Consider the following 12,830-nt stretch of genomic DNA (forward strand, 5'->3'; position numbering starts at 1 on the left):
ATTGCCACCACATCAAAATAATTAAACTAATTTCAAGATAAAATTCAAAATTCATGTACTTCTTCTTGTTCTTTTGCAATTAAAAACATTTTTCATTTAAGAAAGATGAAGGATTCATAGGACATTCATAGCTTTAAGACAAAGACACTTAAACACTAATGATCAGTAATAAAGACACAAACATAGACAAAACATAAAGCATATAATTCGAAAAAAATAGAAAAATAAAAACATGAAAATTAAAGAACGGGTCCACCTCAGTGATGGCGGCTAGTTCTTCCTCTGGAAGATCTTATGGAGTGCTTGAGCTCCTCTATGTCTCTTCCTTGCCTTTGTTTCTCCTCTCTCATGGCCTTTTGGTCCTCTCTGATTTCATTGAGGATAATGGAGTGCTCTTGTTGAGGTCCATGAGTGGGCTCTCTTGTTTGCTCCATCTTCTTTCTAGTGATGGGCTTTTGAGATTAATTTCTCCATCTCCCATGACTCAGAGTTGGAAGCAACTGCCTTCCCTTTCCTCTTCCTAGAGGTTTCTTTGGCCTTAGGTGTCATTAATGGTTATGGAAAAACAAAAAAACTGAGCTTTTCCACACCAAACTTAAAAGCTTTGCTCGTCCTCGAGCAAAATAAGATAGAAGGGAGTAGAAGAAGAGTGATGCAATTAATTTTTGAAAACATATTAATGTATACAAGAAAAAGAGTTGAAAAGAATTTGAAAAGATATGTAAGTTTTGAAAACGTTTTGGAAGGAATTGAAAAGAATTAAAAAGAGAATTAAAAAGAATTGGAAAGATTATTAATTTTTGAAAATAAAAATTGAAAGATGAAATTTTAAAATATGTTTGATGCAAAAAATTATGAATTAAAACATGAAAAATTGAAAAAAAAATCGAATTGGAAACAAAATTACCACCATTGTGTCATCCTGGCGTTAAACGCCCAGAATGCTATCTATTCTGGCGTTTAACGCCCACTTGACTGCCATTTTGGGCGTTTAACACCCAGCCAGATACCCTGGCTGGCGTTAAATGCCAGGATTCCTTCTTTACTGGGCGTTTTTCTGAACGCCTAGAATGCTATCCTTACTGGCGTTTAAACGCCAGTAAGCCTGTCCTCCAGGGTGTGCTATTTTTTATTTTGCTTTATTTCTGCAACTGTTTTTATGACTTCACATGATCATCAACCTAAAGAAAACATAAAATAACAATGGAAAACAAATGTCTAAAATAAATATAATTAAATAACATTGGGTTGCCTCCCAATAAGCGCTTCTTTAATGTCAATAGCTTGACAGTGAGCTCTTAGAGGGCATCACAGAGACTCAGAGCTTAATGGTGGCCTCCCAACACCAAACTTAGAAGTTGAGTGTGGGGGCTCTGTTTAACTCTGTATTGAGAGAAGCTTTTCATGCTTCCTCTCCATGGTTACAGAAGAAGATCCTTGAGCCTTAAACACAAGGTAGTCCTTATTCAATTGAAGGACTAACTCTCCTCTGTCTACATCAATCACATCTCTTGCTGTGGCTAAGAAGGGTCTTCCAAGGATGATGGATTCATCCTCATCCTTCCCAGTGTCTAGGATTATGAAGTCAGCAAGGATGTATAGGCCTTTAACCTTCACTAAGACATCCTCTACAAGTCCATAAGCCTGTTTCATTGATTTGTCTGCCATCTCTGGTGAGATTCTTGCAGCTTGTACCTCAAAGATCCCTAGTTTCTCCATTACAGAGAGTGGTATGAGGTTTATTCCTGACACCAGGTCACACAGAGCCTTCTCAAAGGTCATGGTTCCTATGGTACAAGGTATTAAGAACTTTCGGGGATCCGATTTCTTCTGAGGTAATTTTAGTTGAACCAAGACATTCAGTTCATTGATGAGTAATGGAGGTTCATCCTCCCAAGTCGTATTACCAAATAACTTGGCATTCAGCTTCATGATTGCTCCTAGATACTGAGCAACTTGTTCTTCAAAAATATCTTCATCTTCTTCAGAGGAAGAATACTCATCAGAGCTTATGAATGGCAACAGTAAGTTCAGTGGAATCTCTATGGTCTCTGTATGAGCCTCAGATTCCTTTGGTTCCTCAGGAGGGAACTCCTTAGTGGTCAGTGGACGTCCATTGAGGTCTTCCTCACTGGAAATTACTGCCCTTTGACTCTCTCCAAGTTCAGCCATGTTGGGTATATTGATGGCCTTGCACTCTCTTTTTAGATTCTCTTCTGTATTGCTTGGGAGAGTACTAGGAGGAGTTTCAGTCACTCTTTTACTTAGTTGACCCACTTGTGCCTCTAAATTTCTGATGGAGGACCTTGGTTCAGTCATGAAACTGAGAGTGGTCTTAGATAGATCAGAGACTATGGTTGCTAAGTCAGAGAGGCTCTGCTTAGAATTCTCTATCTGTTGTTCAGAAGATGATGGAGAAGGCTTGCTATTGCTAAACCTATTTCTCCCACCATTATTATTATTATTGAAGCTTTGATTAGGCTTCTGCTAAGAAATTAGGATGATTCCTCCATGAAAGATTGTAAGTGTTTCCATAGGATTCTCCCATGTAATTCACTTCTTATATTGAAGTTGGAAGTTGGTGCAGTAAAGTCACGAAGAACTTTCCTTGCAACTCCACCATTGTTGTTGGGTTCGGCTGGCATGTCTACTTCTTTTTCGAAGATTTCTGTCAGGTCCTCTCCAGAGTGTTGTGCTTTAGCTTATTTTAGCTTCCTCTTCAGAGTCCTTTCAAGTTTAGGATCACCTTTAACAAGGATGTCTTTATCCCTGTTCCTGCTCATATGAAAAAGAAGAGAACAGAAAAGAAAAAAAATCCTCTATGTCACAATATAGAGATTCCTTTATGTGAGTAGAAGAATGGAAGAATAGAAGAATGAGAAGAATTCGAACACAGAGAGAGGGAGAGGGTTCGAATTATTAGTAGAAGAGAAGTGTTAGTAATTAAATAAAATAAATAGAAAGAGATGAGAGAGAGAGGGAATTTGAATATTAATTAAAAGAAAAGAAAAATATTTTTGTTTTTATTTTAATTATTGGTTAGTATTCGAAATTATTAAAAGAAATAAAATAAAATTAGAATTTAAAACAATTAGTTAATTAAAAAGGTTTTTGAAAAAGTGGTTAGTGGTTTTCGAAAATTAGAGAGAGAAAAGTAGTTAGGTAGTTTTGAAAAAGATAAGAAATAGTAAACTTTTAAAATCAAACAAAAGGTCAAGTAGTTAATTGAAAAAGATTTGAAAATTTTGAAAAGATAAGAAGTTAGAAAAAGATTTTGAAATTAAGTTTTGAAAAAGATATGATTGAAATTTATTTTGAAAAGATTTGAAAAAAAAATTTAAAAAAATTTGATTTTGAAAATTAAAGTTGATGACTTGACTAACAAGAAACTAAAAGATATGATTCTAGAATTTAAAGATTGAACATTTCTTAACAGGAAAGTAACAAACTTGAAATTTTTGAATCAAAACATTAAATGTTAGCAATGATTTCGAAAATTATGAAATAAAAATAAGAAAAAGATTTTGAAAAATTTATTTTGAAGAATTTTTGAAAAACAGGAAAGAAAAATGAAAAAGATTTGATTTTGAAAAAGATTTGAAAAGATAGAATTTTTAAATTGAAATTTTGACTTGACTAACAAGAAACAACTAAATTTTAAAATTTTTTTACTAAGTCAATCCAAAATTTCAAAATTTATGAGTAAAATAAGGGAAATATATTATTTTTTTATTTTTGAATTAGTGAAGAGAGAGAAAAATAACAAAAAGACACAAAACATAAGAAATTAAGATCAAAACAACTAATACATGCAAGAACACTTTGAATGTCAAGATGAACACCAAAAACACCTTGAAGATCATGATGAACATCAAGAACATATTTTTGAAAATTTTTAAGAAAAAGAAACACATGCAAGACACCAAACTTAAAAATTTTTAATGTTTAGACACCATGAATTCGAAAATGAACAAGAAAAATAAGAAAAGACACAAAACAAGAAAATTTAAAGATCAAACAAGAAAAATCATCAAGAACAACTTGAAGATCAAGAAGAACACAATGCATATATTTTCAAAAATTTAAGAAGAATTAAAACATGCAATTGAGACCAAACTTAAAATTTGACACAAGACTCAAACAAGAAACACAAAATTTTTTTGGTTTTTATGATTTTATTAATTTTTTTTTGTATTATATATATATATATTTTGAAAATAAAAATAATAAAAACTTAAACATAAAATAAAATTACCCAATCTAAACAACAAGATGAACCGTCAGTTGTCCAAACTCGAACAATCCCCGGCAAGTGCGCCAAAAACTTGGTGTGGAAAATCGTGATTCACACTTTTCACAACTCCGCACAACTACTCAGCAAGTGCACTGGGTCGTCCAAGTAATGCCTTACGTGAGTAAGGGTCGATCCCACGGAGATTGTCGGCTTGAAGCAAGCTATGGTCATCTTGTAAATCTCAGTCAGGCGGATTCAATTGCTTATGAGGTTTTGATAATTAAAATATAAATAAAACATAAAATAAAATAAAGATACTTATATGATTCATTGGTGGGAGTTTCAGATAAGCGTTTGGAGATGCTTTGCTGCTTCTGAACCTCTGCTTTCCTATTGCCTTCTTCCAATCATGCATGCTCCCTTCCATGGCAAGCTATAAGATCCTCTCAGTGAAAATGGTCCTCTACGATTTCTGCACATCTAATCAACTGTCAGATTTCTCGTCTCGGATGAAAAATACCAGGTACAGCTACCGCATGGCTAATCATCTGTCGGTTCCCACTAGCGTCGGAATAGAATCCATTGATCCTTTTGCACACTGTCACTACGCCCAACATTCGTAGGTTTGAAGCTCGTCACAGTCATCCCTTCCCAGATCCTACTCGGAATACCACAGACAAGGTATAGACTTTTCGGATCCCAGGAATGCTGCCAATGATTCTAGCCTATACCATGAAGATACTAATCTCACGGACTCGGTCCGTGTATTAGATACCCAAGAGAATATACTCCGGCTGTCGTCCAATGACTACGTTGAACATCATGTAGACCGCTTTGTGGTTGTCAGGCACGCGGATCTTGGCTAAGTGAGTAACGAAGATTTTGTGATTATCACGGGTCATCCCTTCATTCTGACTTAACTGAATTAAGAACGAGAGTATATCTTGGAGAAGAAGTAGGCGTGAATTGAAAGAAAAATAATAGTACTTGCATTAATTTATGAAGAACAGCAGAGATCCACACCTTAATCTATGGGGTGTAGAAACTCCACCGTAGAAAATACATAAGTGAAAATAGTTTAGGCATGGCCGTAAGGCCAGCCTCCAAACGTGAACAATAGTCTACGATAGCATGCGAATACAATAGTAAAAAGTGCTATTTATACTAAACTAGTAACTTAGGTTTACAGAAAATGAGTAACTAAGTGCAGATAGTGCAGAAATCCACTTCCGGGGCCCACTTGGTGTGTGCTTGGGCTGAGCATTGAAGCTTTCACGTGCATAGGCTGTTCTTGGAGTTAAACGCCAGCTTGGGTGCCAGTTTGGGCGTTTAACTCCAATTCTGGTGCCAGTTTGGGTGTTTTACGCCAAAAAGAGAAAAACAATAAAATAGCACAAGATTTAATAAGGAAAGAGAAAAATAATAAAATAGCACAAGATTTAAAATTTTTAGATCTAATGCTCGTTGTTTTCGAAAATTTTGGAGGGAAAATACCAAGGAACACCAAACTTAAAAATTTTAAGATCAAGACACAAGGAAAACTCAAGAACACTTTGAAGAATCACAAGAACCACAAGAACATGAAGGTAGAACACCAAACTTAAAATTTTTAGCAAACCAAACTAAAATTTTCGAAAATTAAAGAAAGATTAACAAGAAAACACCAAACTTAAAGTTTGGCACAAGATTTAATCAAAGAAAAATTATTTTTGAAAAAAAAAAGATTTTAACAAGAAGATACCCAATTACCAAGAACATAAACCAACGCTCTAGCCAATTGGGCAGTAAATGTAACACTTGTTTTGAAGAAGTATTTTTTATAACTAAAAAAAAACTCAATTATTAGTTAAAAAAAATTCAAAAAATTTAAAAAAAAAAAGAAAATAAGGATTTAGAAAAAATAATTTCAACCAAAAACAATAATAGAAGATTCTAAACCAAAAAGAAAAATTTTTCCTAATCTAAGCAACAAAATAAACCGTCAGTTGTCCAAACTCGAACAATCCCCGGCAACGGCGCCAAAAACTTGGTGCACGAAAATTACTTCACACTATGTAATTCCGCACAACTAACCAGCAAGTGCACTGGGTCGTCCAAGTAATACCTTACGTGAGTAAGGGTCGAATCCCACGGAGATTGTTGGCTTGAAGCAATCTATGGTTATCTTGTAACTCTTAGTCAGGAAAACAATTCACTTATCAAATTGAATTACGAAAAATAAGAGAGTATGAAATAAATACTTATTATGCAGTAATGGAGAATATGTTGGGGTTTTGGAGATGCTTTGTCTTCTGAATTTCAGCTTTTCTCTTGTATTCCTCTTCCCTCATGCATGCAAAAGTGCAAAGTTCCTTCCATGGCAAGCTCGATGTAAGGTGTCACCGTTGTCAATGGCTACTTCCCATCTCCTCAGTGAAAATGGTCCAAATGCTCTGTCACAGCACGGCTAATCATCTAGAGGTTCTCGATCATACTGGAATAGGATTTACTATCCTTTTGCGTCTGTCACTACGCTCAGCACTCGCGAGTTTGAAGCCCATCACAGTCATCCAATCCCAGAATCCTACTCGGAATACCACAGACAAGGTTTAGACTTTCCGGATTCTCCTAAATGACGCCATCAATTCTAGCTTATACTACGAAGATTCTGATTATGGAGTCTAAGAGATACTCATTCAATCTAATATAGAACGGAGGTGGCTGTCATGCACACGTTCATGGGTTGAGGAAGGTGATGAGTGTCACGGATCATCACCTTCTCCATAATTAAGCGCGAATGAATATCTTAGATAGGAACACGCATGTTTGAATGGAAAATAGAAGTACTTGCATTAATTCATCGAGACGCTGTAGAGCTCCTCACCCCCAACAATGGAGTTTAGAGACTCATGCTGCCAAAAGGTATAAATTTCAGATCTAAAATGTCATGAGATTCAAAATAAATCTCTAAAAGTTGTTTAAATACTAAACTAGTAACCTAGGTTTACAGAAAATGAGTAAACTATGATAGATAGTGCAGAAATCCACTTCTGGGGCCCACTTGGTATGTGCTGGGACTGAGACTAAAGCTTCTCACGTGCCTGGGCTGTTTTGGGCGTTCAACGTCAGGTTGTAACCTGTTTCTGGTGTTGAACTCCAACTTGTAACTTGTTTCTGGCGCTGGACGCCAGACTGCAGCATGAAACTGGAGTTGAACGCCAGTTTATATCGTCTATCCTTGAGCAAAGTATGGACTATTATATATTGCTGGAAAGCCCCGGATGTCTACTTTCCAATGCAATTGGAAGCGCGCCAATTGGACTCCTGTAGCTCCAGAAAATTCATTCCGAGTGCAGAGAGGTCAGAATCCAACAGCATCAGCAATCCTTTTTCAGCCCGAATCAGATTTTTGCTCAGCTCCCTCAATTTCAGCCAGAAAATACCTGAAATTACAACACCAAACTTAAATTGTTGCTTGTCCCCAAGCAACTGAAAATCAATTAGGATAAAAAGAAGAGAATGTACAATGAATTCCAAAAACATCTATGAAGATCAGTATTAATTAGATGAGCGGGGCTTTTAGCTTTTTGCTTCTAAACAGTTTTGGCATATCACTTTATCCCTTGAAGTTCAGAATGATTGGCATCTATAGGAACTCAGAATCCAGATAGTGTTATTGATTCTCCTAGTTAAGTATGTTGATTCTTGAACACAACTACTTTATGAATCTTGGCCGTGGCCCTAAGAACTTTATTTTCCAGTATTACCACCGGATACATAAATGCCACAGACACATAACTGGGTGAACCTTTTCAGATTGTGACTCAGCTTTGCTAGAGTCCCCAATTAGAGGTGTCCAGGGTTCTTAAGCACACTCTTCTTTTTGCTTTGGACCTTGACTTTAACCGCTCAGTCTCAAGTTTTCACTTGACACCTTCACGCCACAAGCACATGGTTAGGGATAGCTTGGTTTAGCCGCTTAGACCAGGATTTGATTCCCTTAGGCCCTCCTATCCACTGATGCTCAAAGCCTTGGATCCTTTTTACTACCCTTGCCTTTTGGTTTTAAGGGCTATTGGCTTTTTCTGCTTGCTTTTTTTTTTTTTTGCAAGCTTTGTATTCACTGCTTTTTCTTGCTTCAAGAATCATTTTTATGATTTTTCAGATTCTCAATAACATGTATCATGTTCATTATTCTTTCAAGAGCCAACATATTTAACATTCAAGAACATCAACTTCCAAAGACATATGCTCTGTTCAGGTATTCATTCAGAAGGCAGAAAGCATTGCCACCACATGTAAACAATTAGAATTTGTTTTATTTAAAATTCGAAAAATATTGCCTCCTTATTCTAAAGAAAATCTTCTATTTTATTCATGTTTAATGATGATGAAAAAAATAAATTATAGCTTAATTGGAGATAAAATAACTACTAATTACCACTATATCTTCTAAGGTAAAACTAAAAATAAGAACAATTATCATAGAGTTAAGGTTAAGATTAGAGCTCAACAACCTTGAGTTTGGGATGTGGATGTTCCTCTAGTCTGTGGAGTGCTTGGTCCTTCAAGAGATAACTTCTGACGCTTCAGTTCCTTTAAGTCACGCCCATGCTCTTCTTGTTCCCTGAGCAGTTTGCAGAGCATACTGTTTTGATTTTGCTGTTCTTCCTTTATTTGGTCCATAGATTCTTGCAACTTGGTGACAGATGCTTCAAGCTGTTCCCAATATTCAAATTGAGGGACTTCCGGGAGGAATTCTTGCGCCCTCCTCTTGATGGGGTCATCCTGCATTTGTTGTTTTTCCATTGTGGTTTTAGTGATTGGTTGCTCCACTGAGATGTACTCCGTTATTCCCATCCTTACTCCAGCATCTTTGCATAGCATAGAGATTAGGCTTGGATAAGCCAACTTGGCATCTTTGGAGTTCTTGTTTGCAAGTATGTAAAATTCAGATGGAATCAGTTGATGAACTTCCACTTCTTTTCCCAACATAATGCAATGGATCATCACTGCTCTTTTGACGGTGACTTCAGAACGGTTGCTAGTGGGAAATATAGAACACCCAATGAAGTCCAGCCATCCTTTGGCGACTGGTTTGAGATCTTCTCTCTTGAGTTGATTTGGGACACCCTTACTACTGGTGGTCCACCTGGCTCCAGGGATGCATATATCCTCTAGAATCTTATCCAGGCCCTTGTTTGTTCTCATCATTCTCCTATTGAAGGAGTCTGGGTCATCTTTCAGCTGAGGTAGCTTAAAGATATCCCTGATTATGTCAGGGTGGATGTGAACAATCTTTCCTCTGACCATAGTCCGATAGTCATAGAGGGCAGTTCCAGATATTCTCTACCTGTCTGTTTGCCACAGATTAGCGTAGAACTCCTGAACCATATTCCTTTCCACTTTTGTTTCAGGATTAGCTAGGACTTCCCAGTTCCTGTTTCGAATCTGCTCTTGGATCTCCGGATATTCATCTTCCTTCAGATCGAACTTGACTTCCGGGATCACTGATCTTAGACCCATTATTTTGTAGTAATGGTCTGAATGTTCTTTGGTTAAGAACTTCCCTTGATTCCAAAGTGGTTTTGGAATACTCTCTTTCTTGCCTCTTGGAGTGGTTTATTTTCCTTTAGGAGCCATGATCTTAGTGGGTATAATTTAGTGATCACGGATAAACACACCAAACTTAGAGGTTTGCTTGTCCTCAAACAAAAGAAAAGAAAGGAGAGGGATAGAAGGAGAGCTAGTGTCAAATGGTGGATGAGAGGAGGGAGGCCAAATGTGGATTTAAAAGGGAGGGGGTGGGTTTTCGAAAATTTTTTTTTAAAAAAAAAGATAAGATAGAAGATATGATTAAAAAAATAAGTATGATATGAAAAGATGTGATTTAAAATTAAAAAGGTATGAAAGATATTTGAAAAAGATAAATTTGGATTTTGAAAAAGATAATGTGGAGATTTGAAAAAGATATTGATGAGTTGAAAGGATTTTAGAAGGAAAAGAGATAGATTTGTTTTGGAAATTTTTGAAAAAGAGTTGGATTGGATTGAAAAAGAATTTGTGTTTATGGATTAAGATACATTTGATATTTTTAAAGTAGGCTTTTTAGAAATTAGGGATTTTAGAAATCAGGGTTTGTAACATGTTTATGTAAGAAATCATGAATTGAAACATAAAAATTAAAATTAAAATGAAAAATATGAAGTAAAAACGAATTTACCACCTCCCCACCATCCTGGCGTTAAACACCCAAACGCTGCATGTTTTGGGCGTTTAACGCCCAATTGCTGCTTCTCCTGGGCGTTCAACGCCCAGCTGTTGCTTCTTTCTGGCGTTGAACGCCAGGAACTCCTTTGTCACTGGGCGTTTTTCTGAACGCCCAGGACACTGTAAATCTGGCGTTAAACGCCCAGATAGCTATCCTTACTGGTGTTCAACGCCCAGTGGATGCTTCTTTTGGGCGTTGAACGCCCAAAACAGACTTTTACTGGCGTTTTCTTGCCAGTGAGCTCTCTTTCTCTGTTTTGTGTGCTGAATCCTTCTGTAACCCTGTGAACTTATCCAATTGACTCTTTACCTTAGTAGCAATGAACTTTATATAAACAAATAAAATCAAGAATAGGGCAAATTAACAGAAAAAGTCTTCCCAATGGTTGGGTTGCCTCCCAGCAAGCGCTTCTTTATTGTCTTTAGCTGGACCTTGCTGAGCTTTTAATCTAGCTTCAGCCTTGAGCACTCTTTCTCAACATTGCCTTCAAGATAGTGCTTGATTCTCTGTCCATTAACAATGAACTTCTTATCAGAATCAATGTCTTGAAGCTCCACATAACCATATGGTGATACACTTGTAAGTATATATGGTCCCCTCCACCGGGATTTCAGTTTTCTTGGGAATAGCCTGAGCCTAGAGTTAAACAACAGAACCTTTTGTCCTGGTTCAAAGATTCTAGATGACAGCTTTCTGTCATGCCACCTTTTAGATTTCTCTTTATAAAGCTTGGCATTTTCGAAAGCAGTGAATCTGAATTCCTCTAGCTCATTCAGCTGAAGCAATCTTTTTTCTCCAGCTAATTTGGCATCAAAGTTTAGGAATCTGGTTTCCCAGTAGGCCTTATGTTCCAGTTCCACGGGCAGGTGACAAGCCTACCATACACAAGTTGGTACGGAGAGGTCCATATAGGAGTCTTGAATGCTGTTCTGTAAGCCCACAGATAATCATCCAAGTTTCGTGTCCAATCCTTTCTACGGGTACTTACAGTCCGTTCCAGGATTCTTTTCAGTTCTCTGTTAGAAACTTCAGCTTGCCCATTTGTCTGTGGATGATATGGAGTTGCCACCTTGTGGCGAATTCCATACCGGACCATGGCAGAGTAAAGCTGTTTGTTGTAGAAGTGAGTGCCCCCATCACTGATTAGTACCCTAGGAACACCAAACCTGCTGAATATATGTTTCTGGAGGAACTTCAGCACTGTTTTAGTATCATTGGTGGGTGTGGCAATGGCCTCTACCCATTTTGATACATAGTCAACTGCCACCAGAATATAAGTGTTTGAGTATGATGGTGGGAAAGGCCCCATGAAATCAATTCCCCATACATCAAACAACTCAATCTCCAAGATTCCTTGTTGAGGCATGGCGTAACTATGAGGCAAATTACCAGCTCTCTGGCAACTGTCACAGTTACGTACAAACTCTTGGGAATATCTGTAGAGTGTAGGCTAGTAGAAACCACATTGGAGGACCTTGGTGGCTGTTCGCTCACCTCCGAAATGACCTCCATATTGTGACACATGGAAATGCCATAAGATGCTCTGTGCTTCTTCTCTAGGCACACACCTACGGATTATTCCGTCTGCACATCTCTTAAAGAGATAGGGTTCATCCCACAAGTAGTACTTTGCATCAGAAATTAATTTTTTCTTTTGTTGCATGCTGTATGCCTTGGGTATGAACCTTGCAGCTTTATAGTTTGCAATGTCTGCAAACCATGGTGTTTCCTGAATGGCGAACAAATGCTCATCCAGAAAGGTTTCAGAGATCTCAATAGAGGGAGAGGGCGCCCCTTCTACTGGCTCTATTCGGGACAGATGATCAGCCACTTAGTTTTCTGTCCCTTTTCTGTCTCTTATTTCTATATCAAACTTTTGCAGAAGCAATACCCATCTTATAAGCCTGGGTTTTGAATCCTGCTTTGTAAGTAGATATTTAAGAGCAGCATGGTCAGTGTATACAATCACTTTTGATCCTACTAAGTATGATCTAAACTTGTCAATGGCATAGACCACTGCAAGCAATTCCTTTTCTGTGGTTGTGTAATTTTTCTGGGCATCATTTAAAACACGGCTAGCATAATAAATGACATGTAGAAGTTTGTCATGCCTCTGCCCCAGTACTGCACCAATGGCGTGATCACTGGCATCACACATTAATTCGAATGGTAAAGTCCAGCCTGGTGCAGAGATAACTGGTGCTGTGACCAGCTTAGCTTTCAGAGTTTCAAACGCCTGCAGGCACTCTGTGTCAAACAAAAATGGCGTGTCAGCAGCTAGCAGGTTGCTTAGAGGTTTTGTAATTTTTGAAAAATCCTTTATAAACCTCCTATAGAATCCTGCAT

The sequence above is a fragment of the Arachis hypogaea genome, chromosome 11, assembly GCF_003086295.3.
Source record: "Arachis hypogaea cultivar Tifrunner chromosome 11, arahy.Tifrunner.gnm2.J5K5, whole genome shotgun sequence".
In the NCBI taxonomy this organism is placed as follows: Eukaryota; Viridiplantae; Streptophyta; class Magnoliopsida; order Fabales; family Fabaceae; genus Arachis; species Arachis hypogaea.